Source organism: Parus major, chromosome 2 (assembly GCF_001522545.3).
Source record: "Parus major isolate Abel chromosome 2, Parus_major1.1, whole genome shotgun sequence".
In the NCBI taxonomy this organism is placed as follows: Eukaryota; Metazoa; Chordata; class Aves; order Passeriformes; family Paridae; genus Parus; species Parus major.
In genome coordinates this window covers 111,904,484-111,910,631 of record NC_031769.1, presented here as the reverse complement: position 1 = coordinate 111,910,631, position 6,148 = coordinate 111,904,484, and positions in this window count along the sequence as shown.

Genomic DNA, 6,148 nt, shown 5'->3' with positions numbered 1-6,148 from the left:
ACATCTTGGATGAATCTACTCTTTGCTGAGTAAAATCTGGCTGGATGGCCAGGCCCAGAGAGTGGTGGTGAATGGAGTTAAATCCAGCTGGTGGCTTATCACAAGTGGTGTTCCCCAGAGCTTAGTTTTTGGAATATTCCTGTTTAATTACTTTATCAGTGGTCTGGACAGAGGGGATTGAGTCCACCCCTCTGTCAGTTTGCAGCTGATGTCAAAGTGGACAGGAGTGTTGATCTGCTGGAGGGCAGGAAGGCTCTGCAGAGGGATCTGGACAGGCTGGATCCATGAGCTGGGGCCAATGGTGTGAGGTTCAAAAAAGTGAGGTGCTGGATTCTGCACTTGGGTCACAACAACCCCAGGCAGCGTTAAAAGCTTGGGGACAAGTGCCTGGGAAGCTGCCTAGCAGAAAATGACCTGGGGGTGCTGGTTCACAGCTGGCTGAACATGAGCCAGCCTCTGCCCAGGTGGCCAAGAAGACCAAAGGCATCTGACTTGGATTAGCGATGGTGTGGCCAGCAGGACCAGGGCAGTGATTGTCCCTCTGTACTTGGCACTGGTGAGGCCACACCTGGAATCCTGTGTCCAGTTTTGGGTCCCTCTCTACAAGAAAGACTTTGAGCCACTGGAGAATGTCCAGAGAAGGGCAGTGGAGGGGTGAAGTGGCTGAGGGAGATGGGGTTGGTACTTCTGGAGAGGACTCATGGAAGACCTTATCTCTCCCTATTTCTACCCAAAATAAGGTTGTAGCCAGGTGGGAATCAGTATCTTCTCCCTGGTAGCAAATGCAGAACCCAAGGAAATGTTCTCAAACTGCACAAGGGGAGATTTAGATTGGTTTTTAGGAAAAAAATTCTAAAGGGTTGTCAAACACTGGAACAGACTGCGCAGAGAAGTGGTGGGGTCACTATCCCTGGAAGTGTTTCTAAGACCCTGTAGAAGTGGCACCTGAGGACATGAGGTTTAATAGTAGGCTTGGCAAAGCTGGGTTAACTTTTGGAATACATGATCTTACAGGTCTTTCCCATCCTTAATGAAGCCTTTTGTGATTCTGTGAAATATAACCAGGGAGAGACAGCTGTGAAGGGCCACCTCAGCCTCACTGCTGACACCCCTTGTCACGTACAGGCCACATGTTCTTTCTGAGAGAGCTCTGGCTAAATGGGCTTTCTGGGCAGTTAGACAACTTTTGGGCTTCACCCTGACCCTTGAGTTAGAGCTTGCCAGTTTTTAGCCCTTTGTTCAGTGTGACTTCAATAAACCCAAATAACTACAAGTAATTGAGGGTTTGTTTTGTGAGCTTTACTGGTTACACATTTAAGGAAAGTCACTCCTCCTGCACTGAGGAAAATTGTGGCATTCACACCTTATTTTACTTGATACTCCTCACCCTTAGCATCACTATGACTGCACTATTCTGCAGCTTCAGGTTCTCTATAGTATTCAGTGAGTGACTAATAGGACTTGATTAGCTGCAAAAGGGAAGGGGGAAAGACTAATCGGGGTTTAGCCCTCTCCACTCCATCCGGGATTCAGCAGCCACTCTGTCCCAGAGTCAGCAGAGAACAGTTCAGTCAGCCAGTGCAGGCACAACCCTCATTCAGAGAGCTAAATTCACCCCTCTTTCATCACAAAACTTGCCTTTAAGTCATTAATTATGTATGAATGAAGGTGCCAAAAACAGGAGGCAGAGGAGGTGGGAGGGGCAAGGTTTAGGGGCTGTATGAAAAATTCACTTTTCTCTAGTTTCAGCTACATTATTTTTCACTCTTACTTCTGCCAGGCACTAGAATAAGTCAACAAACAATTCTAAGTATGGAGCAAAGAAGATTAAGATTTAGGTATCATTGGCATATAATCGACAGAGTTCTTACCCTTTCTGGAAATGAATCATCCTTTTCTTGTTAAAAAGGTAAAGAGAAGACTGCAGGATCTTGAGCTCTTTGGGGAAAAGTCAGTACTTATCCCACACAATCCACTGGGATCATCCTTAAAAGAAGCGACCAGGCTAATCTTAAAGTGGCTTTTATTTATTCCCATAAAACGTTTGAATTGCATGATAATCATCTCCTGCCTTAGAACCACAGTCAGGTGGAAGCTCCCCATTCCCTCACCAGAGCAGTGTAACCACTTACCAGCAGAGCTGTGCTTCCATGTGCTGGGACGCCAACTTGCCGTGAAACATGATTAACCAACCGATAATGCCCACAGAAGTTTTTGTAAATAATAATTAGAGAGACTTAATTGTTTTACTCTGTCATTGTTTCTTTTTGTTTGGTTGGTTTGTGTGATTTTTTGTTTTTGTTTAGTCAGGTTTTTTTTTTGTTTGTTAAAAACATCTGTATCAGGTGAGCTGGTCTGTAGATCAGACGTCTGTATCCTCATACAAACATCTGAAGAATACCACAGTTTTCTCTTTTAAAGAGAAGTCTTAAAAGATGTTCTGTAGATCACATTTATCTCCTTTAAGTATTCTTTTGTTTCCTTTGGAGTCACAGCTCTAGCCTGCTCCAGAACAGTGAGAAGTTATAAAATTTCCAGCTGAGGATCTTGATGATATGAAATGCAGGGAAGATGGCAAAGTGGTGACCTGTTTTGGCAATTCTGCCTCTGCTCCAAGGTCCGAGCATGTGTGCCATGGCCAGCTGTGGACAGGAGTGCAGCTGTGGGGAGACAGCAGAGGTGTCAGCAGGGTGACAGAAGAGCAAGGCAGATGGCCTTGCTCCCAGCTCCTGCTGGGATCCTTTGAACTCCTTAATCCCAGCCACTGAGCTCCTCAGTGCCAGTTAGCTCTTGTCTGTTTAACTCCCCTCATTTTTAAAGTCCTAGGGTCAGAAACCTTTCAATGCCTGCCCCAGTCTCCCCCTGCAGCAGTTTGAGGGTGGCTGGTACCCTCATAACCACCCAGGGACTTTTCTGTGGAGGAGGACATGTCTTGGGACAGAAGCTATCCCAGTGCTCAGGACTTTATTGGGTTGGTTTCTGAAGGTCACAATGGAGGTCTGTACCAGTAATTTTTATCAGTATGTAACATGGAATTCTGTTATTGACAGGTAAAAGCATAGCACTAGTCTTATGCTAAATATTTAGTCTGCTGTGAGCAAAATATGTGTACAAAAGCTGTTTGTGTAGCATTGGATATAATTTCTCATCTCTTTTTTCCCCCTTGCAGGACTTTTGAAGAGCATAAAACACACCATTTCCTGAGAGCTGTGTTCACACAGAGAGCTAACATTTCTGGATGCTGAGAGACAAGAGAATTTTGTTTCCTTGGCAACTGGAGCCACCAGAAAGTGTTTCCAGCATCTCCTACCTTTATACAGGTTCACTATCATTGTAGCTTTGGTCAATCACACAGTAAAAGCAAATATTAGCTGAAAAAGCATCTTGATAGTGTACTCTGCTTAACTCATGTGTTCTTCAGCCTCTAGAACAGGTGATCTCTGGAAATGATCCTGTTTCAAAGTGTCCAGTGTTACAGCTTGTGGCTGGACCTCAAAGCCTGTCCTATCCTGCATTTGACTGAAACTCATAAAGTGTGATGGTTTTCTAGAAAACTGTCAAGAACTGAACAGCTTTCACTCGAAGCCTGAGTGTGCTGAGGTGATGGAGCTGGGTCTGTGCTGCAGCACAGTGAGCAGATGGCATGGTGCTGCACAGTCGTGCTAGTGATTCAAAGCTGTTCATTCTTACCTCTGAGTCAGGGCTGAATTAATGTCCCACCACATCTTTAAGGTTTTAAAACACTGTGCTGGTGGGGGCAGCTCTTTAACTTGTGGTAAGAAAAAACACAGTGCTGAAGCAATTCCTACCTGCTATTGCTAAATATCACATATTTCCCTCCCCCCATTTCTTATTCATTCAAAGAATTTCACTAGGATTGCAAAAGAAAACACTTTACAGATACAAAATTTCTGGTTAATATTTGCCCTTCCACTTATATGTGTAGCTGATTTTTGATTGAGGCAGAGAACATGAGGAAAATAAAAAATTGTGTAAATGCACATGTTGTAGTTCTTAGGTATCAGGCAGCTGAACATGATATTTTTTTCACTTTTGAGGGCTGGCATTTACAACTTAAACAACTTTCTATAATTATGGAATTTGATATATAGTTTTGTATTCTTAATTTAAAAAGTCCAAGTGGTTTCTGTTGTGCTTCCCAAAGTCCAAGAGGTGAACACTTATTGGTTCTAAAGTATTACAGAAAAAAAGTTGGGAGGCATGCAAGCCACATGTTTGTAAGAACATTCCTGGAAGAAACTAGCAGCTGAGTGGTGAGACAATGTCTTTTTTTATGCTGTCTTTCTTCTCTGAGTATTTCCTTGCTTTCCTTTGAAAGCAAGGCTTTCTGTCTGATGTAAGCCCTTAGAGGGAGCTGGGGTTTCTGACATTGGTGTGTGGGCAGTCTGGATTAGGTCACCTGCCTTTCTCTGCCCTCAAGACTCCAGGACACTCCTGCTCTTTTGCACAGGACTGTTGGGAAGGGCACAGAGGCACTGTGCAGTTAGGTATTGAAGGAGAGGAAGATGGTGATGCACACTGGTTTTCCCTCTGCTTTAGTTTTTCTTTCGATATGATGGTGTTTGTTTCTGGTACCTGCAGTGAGACCAGTTGCTGCTGATAATCCTGATATTCATCTTTTCATTAGCAAAGAAAGGAAAATATTATTTTTTTTTAACAGAGCATATGATTTTGATTTGACTTTCAGAAGACATCCCATTTCTCCTAGCCAAGTACTTTCTTTCCACTGCATCACCAAGTCCTACAGCAACCAAGTGCCAAAGCTGGGCCTCCAACATGGAACACACATATACAGAAAGCATCAGGGAACTTAAACATAGCCTCTGGCTCAACCTGTAATTTGCAGTGTTGTGGTCAAACTTCACCTCATTCCAGTCCCATGTAGCTACAGTGCAAATTCCATGAAGGGCCAGTGACTACAACTTTGAGCACACCTTTTTTTTGTGCTAACTCTAAAATCCATGGAGAGTTTCAGCAAAAATTTAGCTAGAGAATGAGCGGCTTACTGTCTAACCATTAGTGTTTGAAGAAGCTGTGAGTATGCTATTTATCTCACCCTTTATGTATCATCTGTGCTGTAGACTTACTCAGAGCAATAAGAGATTTTCTTTCTCCTGTGGAAGCTCTGGGTCCACCTGTAGCAGTTTCAGAGTGACAAAATGATTTATCATAAGAGTTAAATTATCAACGAGTGCTGAAACATTTGCTATCTTAAATTTGTCCTGTATATTTTAATTGCAGAACGTAGAAAATTCTGGGGAAGATGCGAATAAGAAGTTGAAAATCACCAGTAAAACTATTTATGAGAAGAAACAACAGTATTTCCCTTCAGTACATGGGCAGGAGACTATGGATTGCAGAGGATAAAAACAGAATTGGAGCATATTTTATGTTAGGATCTACTTCATCCTCAGAGAAATGATTACTTCTCAGGTTTGTGTCCCCATCTCAAGGACATTTCTGTCACACATCTGTTATTTTGCATTTTTATGCATCATCATTAAATGTGAAAATTTTAGACAGCTCTATACACATGATCATGAGCAATTACTGAAGTTCTGGAGAAAAGTGACCACAGTTAAAGCCATTATCACATTTGAACAACCCTTTTATTCTAAGAGAGCGGGTTCTGTACCTTTTAAGCCTCCTACATGACTTCTCACTCAGAGCTGACATAATTTAGTCTCTTGATTATAGGTTTAGAAAAAAAGTGGTTTTGAATAGAAAACTCAGTCATATCACAGACACTCAACAAGAGGAACATGAAGTAAAATTTCAAGATTGTAAAAGCCTGAAGGAAACCCACAGCCTCTCTCTTTCTCCAGAGTCTGGTTTTCTTGCTGCACATTTGAGAGGCAGCCAATCTGGCTGATCCCAGCCTCTTCTGAAGGAGTAGGAATAACTCAGGGTCCTGCCTTTTCACTCCCAGTTTGCCATTTAGAAAGAGTTCTGGTGGGGATTTCAAGGGGTGTGTGCAAGTTAAAGGATACTTGAACACACACTGGTGTCTTGCCAACTCCTGCTTGAGGGAGTATATCAGGGATAAGCTCTGAGGGATGTGATTCTGTACACACCACATCCCTGTTTCTGGCTGCAGCTGGGAGAATGGAGTGCTACTGGGAATTGT